The sequence below is a fragment of the Alligator mississippiensis genome, chromosome 2, assembly GCF_030867095.1.
Source record: "Alligator mississippiensis isolate rAllMis1 chromosome 2, rAllMis1, whole genome shotgun sequence".
Classification (NCBI taxonomy): domain Eukaryota; kingdom Metazoa; phylum Chordata; order Crocodylia; family Alligatoridae; genus Alligator; species Alligator mississippiensis.
Genome location: NC_081825.1, coordinates 295,196,436 through 295,207,533, shown reverse-complemented (window position 1 = coordinate 295,207,533; position 11,098 = coordinate 295,196,436). Strand labels below are relative to the sequence as shown.

The 11,098-nt window shown below is 48.1% G+C and overlaps 1 protein-coding gene across 4 annotated transcripts in view; it reads left to right on the top strand.

Moving 5' to 3' along the window:
- Positions 1–3,308: 3,308 nt before the first annotated feature.
- The window catches only part of ARMH4 (armadillo like helical domain containing 4), a 129,461-nt gene continuing 121,671 nt past the window's right edge, over positions 3,309–11,098 (top strand). For 3 of the 4 annotated variants that reach the window (XM_059723351.1, XM_059723353.1, XM_019479991.2), the window contains exon 1: positions 3,309–3,437. The gene's annotated coding sequence lies outside the window, so the exon portion shown is untranslated. The remainder of the gene's footprint in view (positions 3,438–11,098) is intronic. The other variant, XM_019479989.2, reaches the window with a different exon arrangement.

Here is an 11,098-nt window from a genome sequence, read left to right as displayed (position 1 = left end):
AATGTTAATGATTTATGCCATGCAGCCCTCCTTTGATGGTAGGTTGGATAATCCTGGTTTTGCAGAAAATTATTATGGAAAGTAAAGGAAGATTAAGTGATTTGCCTGATGTTGCAAAATAAGTCTGTGAAAGGGGCAAGATTTCAGCAGCCTTCCTGTTCTGACTCACTGCCTCTTTCTAGCAGCCTTCCTAACTTTTTTCTTCTCCCAGTCATGTCCCCTGAAAGACCATTTCTCTGTTGTCTGCAGTTTTCCACTGCCTACACTACTGAGTTTCAAAGGCCCCCTGCTCTCCTTTACACCAGCTGCAGTAGTGCTTCAAAAGAGTTTTCAGTAGAGTTGGCATGTGGTGGTGTGAAGGAAATGCATAATCTCTGTCTCACTCCACCCTCATTAATTATTGCATATAGACCCTCTCTGAATATATACTGTGTATAGCTTGCTGCCATCGGCGGTCACTGCTGGGTACATCTGAGATCCAAAGGTACCTGCTGGGCTGAAGAGGGAGGTGACATCCCTTGAGGAGGGTGTACAAGGTTGTGGTTTCTTCACCTCTCTGTTCCCACAGAAGATCCAGCCGCATGGAGATCTTGCTCTGAGGAAAGCAAGCTTGACTGATGGCTCAAGCAACACCAGGCCTTTTGATCAGCATAGATTAAAATTACCATACCTCTTTTACATGTTCAACTCACTGTAATTCATTAGCCTATTTAGCATTGCGTTATAAGTAGACTTCCTCAACTTTACCCAATCTTGCTTGGCAACGTTACCATCTGGTTCTGGAGTCCTAATCTTATTTTATCTTCCATCCACCAACAGCTGTGGTAATATCATCTCTGTGACTATGGCCCAGCTTGCTATGATCTGCCCCTTGTAGTTGCCATCACTTCTTGGTTACACTGAATCCTCTGCTTCAGTGTCCCACCTGCTGCCAGGTATCATCTGCCACTGGTGGGAAGGGCAATGTTGATGATGCAAGCTGCTGACTTTTGCTTATTATCTATATTGGAGTGGAAGGTAACTCATGGCTAAAAGGTGAAGGGTTGTTGAATTCCACAAACAGTCTCTAGAACAGTAGTTTTTTCTACCAGAATCCCACTGAAAAGACATGAGATGGAAAAGATGAAAAATGGGGGAAAGCTGGTGAGGAGATTAAGGACAAAAGGCTAGAGAAGTGAAAACAAAATGGAGAGTACGAGAGGGATTTCTGAAACCAGAGAGGAAAAAAACAGTAGGGATACATCTGAAGAAAGAGAGGGACGAATGAGAGGGGGAAGGAGGGAGGGAAGAGAAGTGAAAATGTGGGAGGAGGGTTTCTAAAAATTAAAAGCCTCAAAGAAATAACAGGGAAAACCAACTGGTAACAATATCACTGCAGGCTTTGTACCTCAAAAGATATTCCTATGTTAGGAATTAGTAAGACAAAGGAAAAAAGACAGCAAGAGGTAAAAGTTCAAAAAGGGAATGTGTTTGGTCGGACTCTGATCTCTGTTACATTGGTGTCCTTGAGACTGAAACCTGGACAGTTTTTGGGTGGAGTTTGAGAGGTAAAGTGACATCACAAAGCAGATTCACCTGACATTTCTTTTTGTCTTCGCGCCTAAATATGATTTGGGGAAAGGAGTAAATGATTTTCTATCGGTGACTCAGATATTCTTAGTCTGATTAAAAATGTAAGACTTTGATATCATTTTTGACATGTCCATTGCCGGCATAGTGCACTGATACTTGCATATAGAAGATGTAATTACAACAGTAGCTATTAAATATTGGAGTGCGTGTGTGTATAAACACACACACACTTTTAAAAGCAAATAGTGTATTTCAAGGACGTTCTAGACTTTCTGTCTTGGTGCAACGGTGCTGAAAGCAACTTCTGAATCAATCACTTAGCAAGATGTAAACAGCAGCAAGCGATTTCCAGTGCAGGCCACTGAAGATGTCCCATGTTTCAGCCTTACATTGACTGGGCCTAGTTGAAACAGTTCTCCCTGAAGCATTCATGGACAGGTGTAAAGGAAGAACCATGGGCAAGAGAAATGGCAGTACTTCCTGGTATCATCACCCCCGCACTGACAGACTGGAGAGCAGCAAGAATGGGAATTCAGAGGTTTGAAAGACGCAGCCGAAAGAAAAACAGGGCTGGAGGTCATGTAGTCCAACCCACTGCCTAAAGCAGGATCATCCCTGTTTAAACCATCCCAGACAAGTGTTTGTCTAATTCAGTGGTTTTTGGTTGTAGCCGTGTTGGCCTAAGGACATCTGATTCAGTAGTTCTCAACCTTTCTAGACTCATGACACCCCTGGGTAGACTTACGGGACCCTTTTTTGCCGACAGAAAAACAACAGAGATGTTTTGCTGTTGCAAAGAACTCAGGAAGATCTTTTGAAATCTCTGGGTTTCTTGTGTGAATCGTGATTGCACACCTAACATGGCGCAGTGTCTTGTGACGCTGTGGAAGGGGTCTCAAGGCACCCCAGGCTGCTGTGGCACCCTGGCGGAGAGTCACTGGTCACTGGTCTACCCCCCCCCCAAAAAAAACTGCCGGCAGTGAATCACACCAGGTTCGAGACAGTACCCTGGGTCTGTCAGGGATGGTCTTGGGTCTCAATCCTTCCTCAGAGCAAGGGGGTACATTAGATCCGTAGTTCCCAAACTCTGGCTGACCATCAGATCCCAGTCTCCTCACCATTGCTTGTGATCACACCATGCGTCCTCACCTTGGCACTGGACATGGGCAGCAGTGGGGATCCACGTGCTGGCCGGGATCCACGTGATGGCTGGGATCAGTGTCATGGCCAGGATCACCAAGATGACTGGGATCAGTGGGATGACCAGGTTTGGTATGAAGACTGGGATTGGTGTGATGACTGGGAGCAGTGGGACAACTGGGATCGGTGTGATGAACTGGGGTCAGCGTGATGACCAGGACTGGTGTGATGAATGGGATGCCTGGGATTATTGTGATGACTGGGGTCAGCGGGATGACCAGGTTGATGACTGGGATGAACAGGATCATCAAGATGACCAGGATCACTGGGATGAATGGGGTTGGTGTGAAGATTGGGATGGGTGTGATGACTGGGAGCGGTGGGACAACTGGGGTTGGTGTGATGAGCTGAGGTCAGTGGGATGACTGGGATCACTGGTCTCACGCCCGGGACGGCGCGACGGAGAGGCCGCAGCGCGCTGTGTCTGTGCGAGGAGGGGGCGGGGGCGGGGCGGGGGCGGGGCCAGCGCGGTGTCCCGGCCAATGGCGGCTCCGCCTCATGAGGGTGGCGGGCGGCGGGCGGTGGGCGGTGCCGCCCCCTCCGGCCGCAGGTCCGCGCTGGGCAGCGGCAGCAGCGGCGGGGCGCGGAGCCGGAGCCGGAGCCGGAGCGGGCCATGCTCGTGCGGATGCTGATGCTGGTGCGGATGCTGCCGGGCTGAAGCGCAGGTGAGGCGCGGCCGGGGGATGCCGATGCCGCCGCCGCCGCCTTTTGTTCGGGCTTCGCGGCAGCATCGCCCCTGCGGGCGGTGCCGGCGCCGCGGGGAGCGGGGGTCGGGGGGGGGGCTCTGCCACTGACTCGCCGGGTGACCTTGGGCGCGGCGCTTAGCCCCGCGGCTCGGGGGGGGGGGGGGTCGGCGGTCGCGATGGTAACGGCGGCCGGGCTCGTCCTGGGGCGGCCCGAGCCTTTGTGCGCGGGGGGAGGGGAGGGGAGGGGGGGCGGTGTGTAATTATAATCATGATGGTGATGATGAGCAGACCCCGAGTCTCGTCCTGCCGGGCAGCGACTCAGTCTGGGAACCCTGCTAGGAGCCCCCGCGCAGCCGGCCGTGCCTGCGCCGCGCCGGTCAGCCCGGCCGCCTGCCCGCGCGCTCCCCCCAGCCTCGGGGAGGCCGAGCAGGACGCCGACATGCCCCGCGGCGGCGGCACCCGGCCGCGTCCTGCCCGGCCGCCTCCCCGCGGGCCGTACGGAGAATAACGGTAATGATGGTAATAATAATAATAATAGCTAGGTTTGGCATGTCCACTAGCACATCAGTCCGGAAATTATTGTTATTGTTATTTATTCCTAGCCTGAGTATTAATAGTAATACTAATAGTAGCAGTAATAATTCCTAGACTGATTTCTTAATTATTAACTGAATAATAATAATTACAGCTAGTTGTGTCCTGCCTAGCACTAATCAGTGTAGGAATTAATAATGATAATAATAATAATAATCACAGCTAGTTGTGTCCTGCCTAGCACTAATCAGTCTAGGAATTAATAATAATAACAATAATAATAATAATGATAATCATAATGATAATTACAGCTAGTTGTGTCCTGCCTAGCACTAATCAGTCTAGGAATTAATAATAATAACAATAATATAATAATAATGATAATCATAATGATAATTACAGCTAGTTGTGTCCTGCCTAGCACTAATCAGTCTAGGAATTAATAATCATAATAATGATAATAATAATAATAATTACAGCTAGTTTTGTCCTGCCTAGCACTAATCAGTCTAGGAATTAATAATAATAATAATAATGATAATCATAATAATGATAATCACAGCTAGTTGTGTCCTGTCTAGCACTAATCAGTCTAGGAATTAATAGTAGTAATAATAATAATCACAGCTAGTTGTGTCCTGCCTAGCACTAATCAGTGTAGGAATTAATAATAATAATGATTACAGCTCATCAAGTCCTGCCTAACAGGAAATCAGTCTAGGAATTAATAATGACGATGATAACAGTCAGTCTTGTTGTGTCTAGCAGTTATCAGTCTAGGAATTAATAATAAAATAATAATAATGATGATGATGATGATGACAGCCAGTCGTGATCTGCCTAACAGTAAATCAGTCTAGGAATTGATGCTGATGATGATGACCGCCGGTTGCATCTTGCCTAGCAGTAAGTCAGTCTAGGAGTTAATAATAGTAATAATAATCATAAAGATAATAAAAGCCAGTTGTGAACTGCCTAGCAGAAAGTCAGTCTAGGAACTGCTTCCTAGTCCGATTTCCTTTGAAATAGACCCCGGGGTGAAGTGAAGGGAAGGTGACGGCTTGTAAGGAAGATGCGTTGCGTTTCTGAGGACTCTGCACCCAGGTTGCATCGCATTGGAGGGGGCAGGGCTCAGGGATGGTGGGTTAGATGAAAGATGCCTGTTTGCAATGCTGTTTTTTAGTCATTAGTCCATCATAATAGGGAAAATGATAAAAAAAACCAAAACGTGTGGACTGGGCGTACCTGTGTTTTGCGCGGCAGGTAAGTTTTGATGATTGCTGTTACAATGAGATATTCATTTTCCTCCATTCAAAACAAGGTGGTGGTAGCCAGGCCAGAACCGTGCGAGCAGCATCCAGCCCGCTGGCTTTCCCTTTGGCTCAGCCCTGGCCTAACACCCCTGCTCCTGGTTTCCCCAGCCTCACTCTTCCTCTCCTTTTGTCATTCAGAGCTGGGAGCAGAGCAGCACAAGGAGGTAGTTTGTTCAATAGTGGCATGTGTGAAGGACAGTGTGAAAGGGGATGGACAGCAAAGGGAGGGGCTGACCATTTTAGTTACATGGTCAAAGATAACTCTCATCCTGACCCTTATCAGTGAGGTAGCCAAGCTGCGGTGACGTTGGATATTCACAGTATGGGTTGCCTTGTAACGGAAGCATGTGTCAAGTGAGATGGAGTGCTTTGTGTAGTTAGCACCTCAGTACAGCAGTGAAGGATGCAATAGAAATGCCATGGGTAGATTGGGGAAGGACCAATGTGTAAAGAAACTTGGCTTAGACAGGCCTGACCTGGCATCTGAGATGGAGAAATGCCGTCATTTGAGAGAGACCACATTAGGAGGGGAAGCCAGGACCTGATCAGAGAGGGAAGATTTCTGGGTTGGAGATGTGTGTGTTTTGGGGCAGAGGGAGGGGGAAGGTGTCTTGAAAAGCAAAGGGATTAGAGCAATGAGCTGGAAAGAAAGAGAAAAATAAAGAATCCCTGAAGTACAGAGCATATAGCATGAATCTGCCTGAGTGAAGCTGCAGGAGGAGTTGTGGAAGTTATACTGCATATCTGTTTCTCTTGACATGCAGGTCTGCAGAGAGAGCTACAGGCTTTTATAGATCAACATAGAAAACACTTCATGCAAATGCTGAACAAACCCAGGTGCCAGCCGAGTTGCTTAAGAATGTTGCTGTATGAGATGTAATCCGCTCTCTTCCTTTCATCTTTTAATTTCTTTCAAGAAGACAAAAAATTACCCTAAGAAATGCAAGTAGAGAGGTTTGACGTGGTTCCAGCCCAGATCCTTGCAGTGCAGATGAATGATGTGGAGTTTCTGTTTTGCTTTGTCTTTCATTCTCTGGTAGGGCAGATGCCTGCCTAGAGTGAATAAATCATGGAGTTTGTTTCCTAGAAAACTGAGGATATTTTTGATTTCTTAAAGATACCCTTTTGATGCTATAATGATCTTGTCCAGGGTTTGTGCAGGGAATGCAGTACCTTGCTCAGGGAGTGGTAAAAGCATGACTGTGCCTTTTCCCACCCTTTTGCTTATTCTGACAGACAAGTTGTTATTGGCACCTTTTTTGTTTTAAAGCCATTTTATTCACTGGAAACTGTTAGTTGTGAGAGCAGACGGGCACTTCGTTCTAACTGGTCGAGGTCTGATAATCTGAACTAACGAAACAAAAGGCATTCGCATCTGTGATTTATTGGATGGTTGGCCTGGCGAGATTCCGGCACGAGGAGAAGTGCAGACATACACAGGAGAGTATAGCAGGAGTTAGTTCTGCACTGTCGGATCACTGATGTCTATCAGACCCTGGCTTTTTGCATCCAAAATAATGCCGAGAGCCTGGGGCCATGCACATTAGCACTCCAGTGCTGCAGAATTTGGTTGCTGGCCAATACTCTCCAGTGTTTTATGTTTTCATGTGTAAACTGAGGATTTCCAGCATTTACCTGATTATTACCTGTGTCAATCAGCGGTTGAATCACATGGTTGAACATATCTGGGACCATTCAGCTAAGGGAAGCTGGTATATAATCTAGCTTGCAGTTTGAGAGAGGCAGAAAGATGTCTCGCACAGGTCAGCTACCCATTTGTGTGAAGCTGATGACCTGTTCATCTCTGGTGCTTTTCCTATACCTGCATTCACTTTGGCCATTTCCAAGTACAAGTGTCATCTTGAGGACAGGCCATGAGGGCCAGAGTATCCATTCAAGTGTTTAAAAGCTTGATTTTTTCCTCTGTTGGCAAGTAGGGTTCCTCCCCCCCAATCAAAAAATATGATTAAAACTTACCAAAGACCACAGAGGAACTAAGAGCATATTTTTTCCTGATGCAAAACCCAGCACTTGAGATCCTTAAAGCTAGACTCGGTAAAGTGATATAGAATATATTGTGTTAACTGATTGTGCTGTAGCAAAGAATAAAATCTGATTTCCTAACAGGTCTTTCATCGTTAGCCTGGGTGATTCCTTGATAGCTGCTTGTCATAACATACATCCACTAGCTCCTTGGCTACATAAGGGGAAACTGGTGAATGAGGACATTGTCTGTGGCTTTTATTCCCTACCTGCCATTTTCAGCACTGCTGCGTGAAAGGAACTGTGGCAGTGGTGCTCAAACTTTTTGGCCGGTGGGCTGGAAGGGCAGTGCCCAGGCTGTCCGTGGGCTGGATCTGGCTGGTGGTCCCTACCTGACATGGGGAACTCATGGCAGGGCCCCATCTGGCCATGCAGAGTAGGATGGGGGGCCATCCCAACTCCAATTTGGGGGGTGGGGAGGGAGAAGGGGGCATGGCTCAGCTCCAGCCTGGCCCATGGGAGGAGGAAGGGGGTGTGATCCAGCCCCATGTGCAGGGAGGGGGCTTGAGCTGGCCCAGAGGTAGTCTCACCCCAGCCCCACGGGGCGGTGGGGGGGAATGAAGTGTGGCCCAGCAGGGGTGGGGGAGATGGTGCATGACCTGGCCCCAATCTGCTGCATGGGGCTTGGGGTTTGGGAATCTGGCAGCAGGAAAGAGTGACTGTATTTATTGTCACCGTGCCCCTGCCACTGAATTTTCTGGGCTGGATACCTATGGCTCCCTGGGCTGTATTTGGCCCGCAGGCCAGAGGTTGGGCACCCCTGAATTGTGGTATCACATGTGATAGATGGGACTTCCTCAAAACCCAGTCTCGATATAAAGCAAAAGAAAACTTCTAATCAGGACCTGCCATCCCTCATAAGAAATGGTCTCTTCACAAATTGCGATGTGGTTGTCAGGCAGATTCCAGGCCAGCAGCAGTGATGGTTACCTTGGCACAGCAGAGCTCGGGAGGCTTTCTGCATCGCATCTAGCTTATCAGCGGCGCTCTTAATATCCTGTCTCAGTGGATGAGCTGTTCACACCAAGGCTCCTGAAGTGGGTTACACTGGCTCAGTTGAGGGACTTGCCTAAGGCGAGATGAAGTCATTGGCTTCTCGTTATGCTCACGGACTGCTACTGCCCACCTCTCCCCTGGGCCTTGCTTACTTCTCCATGTTCAATTCCCCCCCTCCTGCTTCTTTCGCTTTTTTTTCCTCCCAGCCCAGTGCATTTGAATCCTTTAATTTTACATAGCAAAAATGTAAACCAATTTAAAATTTGGTTTAAAAATGTAATCCAAGTTAAAACTGCCTCCTGGAATTGATTGATCTTTGAGGATGGGTCATGAATGTTGCTTCAAAAGGAAGAGGTAGGTTTCCCTTCCTGCCTGGATGTACTGCCTAGCAATGCCTGGGAAGGAATCTGTGCTGTTCTTGGTCCCTGAATGATGGCATGATGGCAATGACTCCATAACTGAAGCTGTGACTACCTTTCCCTCTACGTTACTTTCTCGTGGAAAGTTTTAGCTCAAGAGGAATTCTGGCAAGACTTCAGCAGCACTTAAGGATGCGCTCAAATATGGGACTTTATTAGATTTCTAACATAGTCTCCTAGATTATTAATGAAAAGCCTCTTGCCTGTTTATGTGGTTGTGGTTAGTCCCAATCAACCGCAAATGTTAACAGTACATGGTTCCCCTGGCTCCGCTACAGTTGCAGAGTCGACAAGGCCTAAATCCAGTCAGAAAAGAGAATGGATATGTGCAAACAGGTCCATGACTGAGGGCAGCACAAACAATGAGCTCGTGTGCAGCTGATCTCTTTTGTTAAAGTCTGAGTTGGCTTTGCTTTAAGCTTTCCACCATTAATTCATTTAATATGTTGCATTATTGTATTTAAGAGGATAGAAAAGAGCTATCTTAAATACTGCTGCTTAAGTGCAAAATCCAATCCAGTCTTTTAATAAAGCCGAGTCAGGCCTTGAGCTCTGTTTAATCTTCCTTGAAATAAGTCCTTCCCACTGTGAGTAAATGTGTGCGGCCCTGATCCTGCAGCTTTGTGCCCACATGCTTACCTGGAGGCTTGATGGAGTCAAGAAGCCTAGACTTGATTCCTGGCTGCCACTGACTGCCTGTGTGACTTTTGCCACCAGATGTTGGCAGAGAGCAAACAGCAGCTGCTCACCCCATGCCACCAAAATGCATCCATATCCATGCACCCCTGCTGGCTCTTCACCGCTCTACTGCCAGAGCACAGGGTACACCCTGGGAAGGCACCAGCTGCTGAAAGGACAACGGCAGCTAGCAGAAAGCATAAGATGGTCTCCATCAGGGTTGTCAAACATACAGCCTGCAGGGGTGGTTCCAGCCTGCCATCTGGTCCCTGGTGCTGCCCCTGGGTTTATCAGACCCACTCTGGGCATGGCATGTGCCCCTGGTGCAGGCCCGGTCAGTGGGATGGACTGGGCCTGCAGCTCCCCTGCTTTCTCCTCTCCCACCGCAGCATGCCTGATCTGGCAGCTGCTCCAGCTGGTCTGGGACCTGTGCTGCGCCTGGGGGATCCCGGAGCAGTTGTAATGGGTGCCATGCGTGGCATAGTCCCGTAGGAGCAGCAGGCACGCTGCACACGGCTGCCCCAGCCAGACTGCACGGCCTGCCTCACGTGTCCTGCCCGACGCCCACTCCAGCCAGTCTGTGTCCAGTGCTCACGGGTACTGCATGCAGTGCGGGTCCTAGATTGGGCACCGTGTACATGGCACCCATTCTGCCTGCTCCGGGGCCCGCATTGCACATAGTGCTGGTCCCAGACTGGTGGAGCAGCTGCCGGATTAGGTATGCTGGTGGGAGGCACGGCGGGAGGTGCCTATCCAGCCGCAGACCAGCTCCATGCCACTCATCCAGCCCGCAGAGCTTGGCACCCCTGGTCTATGTGCTCCTTCTGCCGGCTGCCAGATAGCAGCGAAAGCTTCACCCCGCTTTTCTAGTTTTACCTTCCTAGACACGGTGGAACTGGGTGAGCAGGAAGGAGGTCTCTGCTGCCAGAGAGGAGGTTTGGGCATGGATGCCCTGAAGTTCTCGTGGCAAAGCTAGGCCTCCCATCCCTCATTGTAAGATGATGATAATAAGTCTGTTCTTTTGTATTTGGTCTGTCTTGTCTAGTTAGACTGGAAACTTTTTCAGGTCAGAGACCCTGCCTGTCACTGTGTATATACAGCGGGTGGCAGACTGAGGACCTGACCTCAGCTGGGAATTTTAAGTGATACCAGTAATGATATAATACCATGCCAGCACAGCTTTCGAATCAGCTCAGGGCTGTGGCTGTGCATAGGAGGTGTCTCTAAGGAAGTTGGTGGGGGGAGGAGGAAGGAAGGTAGAACTAATAAAATATTTACAAAGTATTAAGTTGGTTATAAAATAATAACATTATTTTTTTAAATGGGTTAAAGTGTTAGAATCCATCAAATCTGCCATTCCCTGTTATACAATAATGCCCAAGAGTGTAAAATTTGGGGGGGGGGGGGAATCTAGCTTGCTTTCCAGAATATCTGTTGTTTGCTCATTTTATGCAATCCTCACCATGAGGGCATTGACAACACAATATCTTTCGTTTCTACTTGATTTAATCGTTGTCTTCTCTTGCATAATGCAAAACTAGTAAGGTTGAGTTTCAAGCTCTTCCTGGGAAGCTTTGTGTCTTTTTATTTGTTTTTTGTTTTTTTAACTGTTTTCTTTAAAACTTTTTTACCTTCTGTAGAAATATTTCTTGGATTT